Raw genomic sequence first — 2,240 nt, 5'->3', positions numbered from 1 at the left:
TAATTGTAACTACACAAGAAGCAAACCTGTTGAAGTGAAGTTGTTTTTCTGTTGTCTTAGTCAAAAGTAAGTTCGGGAAAATGCTTTATTTTATAATACGTGATAGTAATTTAGTGATAATAAAGTAGAAAGAACTATAAAAGCGGTTTAGAGGCCATCATATTTCAGTCACAGAATGTAAACAGTAGCGTAGTTAGTAGTTCATAGCGTTAGCTTGTGTGCTATGCTGGGCTGAATGTAGCCCCCCCAAGTATAATAACTATCAGAGATCAAGGAGATCTGAGAAAGGAGGTGGGTTAGCAGTAATTTCAGTCGAGCTTCCTCCTTAGGAATAAAGTCAAACACATTGTAACTCCTTTAAAATATTGTACCGTCTATAATTCACCCAAACAGAAAGACTCAAAAGCTGTTTTATTCATGTTATTTATCACCTCCTGGCCCCTATTTAGAATTTTTATCTGAGTTTTCTGATAAAATTACATTAGTAGGGTGTTTTAATATTCATGTTGATGACCCTTGATAGAAAATGTTGGTTTAACACGAAATCTAAATCAAACCTCTCACTTGTTTTATACTTAAAACTTTTAAATTATGTTTGTTAATGAGAGCTTAGCTCAATCAAATGTGTTTCTCTTTTGTGGATCTCTAAATATGTATAAGGAAGAAATTCAGATTTATTTCTGGGGAAAAACCATGCAGTAAAGAGCAGAGAAAGAATGTTTATGAACAGGTTTGTAATGAGGAAGACTCAGCACCCTCAGAGAGTGTAGCCACCGCTGGGCCTTTTTGAACAGACCTCAGGGGTTTGATTAACTGTAGCATAGCATTTTAATAATGCAAATTGTAATTTTTAAACCATTATAATATCCCAACATGCTTGTTTTTTTACACAAATGTTACACAAAAAAGACTAACATTATTCTCGTGTATATTCAATTGTAACTACACAAGAAGCAAACCTGTTGAAGTGAAGTGGTTTGTCTTTGGACTTAGTCAAAAATGTAAGTTCAGGAAAATGCTTTCTTTTATAATATGGGATTCTAATTTAGTGATAATAAAATAGAAGGTCTGCTCAAAAAGGCCCAGCAGTGGCTACACTCTCTGAGGGTGCTGAGTCTTCCTCATTACAAAGCTGTTCATAAACATTCTTTCTATGGTCTTTACTGCATGGTTTTTCCTCAGAAATAGATCTGAATTCCTTCCTTATACATATTTGGAGATCCACAAAAGAGAAAGATTTATACTTGAGCCATGTTCACACTAACAAACATTATTCTTTCTGCTCGCACATGATCAGCGCAAGCAAGTACATGCAGCTTGGAGAGAGAGAGAGAGAGAGACTGAAATTAAAACACAGAAAGAACCCAGTAGATGTGGTGTTAGGACAGCACAAGGGTTACTGGAATCAGAGGTTCTGGTCATGTGCTGAGTACAATGTTTCTAAGATCAAGTAGAAAGGTTTCTTCATTTTTTCTCTATTAAAGAACTATTTTGTTATATGTGTTAACATTTAATAACATCCATTGAAAAAAAAGATTTGTGGATAAACAGTTTGAAAACCTTCACGTCTTTGTGACTTTGTCCATTTTTGGAATGTCTAAGAGAATTACACCACAGCTGAGGACATTCATGCCGCTTCTGTCATAGTTAGAGGATAACAGATTGTTAGATGATATGATAACAATAGTTCATTTGATGGAGAACCTGCTTGAAGTCCAGGAGGGAGCGAGATCAGAACCAGCTGAGTGGTGCCAGGCTGGTGCAGACTAGAAACAGAAGACAGACAGATCTGCTCAGGATAAGTGTACCAGGCCAGGGACCCAGACTCAGATGTTGGCTCAAAACCACTTGAGATGAACAAACAGGCTGACAGGGGTCTGCCATCAGGGGGCAGTCTGCCAACTGACCCCAACATATCCCCTTCCTCATACAAACATGCAATAGGGAGAAGGGGAGGGTGTCTGTATTGCAGTGCGCTGCGGGGGGTGGACTACCTGCCAGTGGCCCTCCTCCTGCGGCCGCTGCATGGATTTGCCCCTCCCCTCGATTTTATTTGCACCTTAGACATTTAGGACCCTTGGTGGGGGGGGGTGCTTGGACATCACTGCCAGCAAACAGTCGATGTCCTCTAAGTGCCCCTCCCGCCAATTTTAACATGTAGGGCCGCTGGTGGGAGGGTGACGGGGCATCTCTGCGAGAAATCAGGAGATGCCCTGTTAAGGCCTTCTCACCAATTTTAA

This window comes from Oryzias melastigma, linkage group LG3 (assembly GCF_002922805.2).
Source record: "Oryzias melastigma strain HK-1 linkage group LG3, ASM292280v2, whole genome shotgun sequence".
NCBI classification, from domain to species: domain Eukaryota; kingdom Metazoa; phylum Chordata; class Actinopteri; order Beloniformes; family Adrianichthyidae; genus Oryzias; species Oryzias melastigma.
This window is presented reverse-complemented; position numbering follows the sequence as displayed.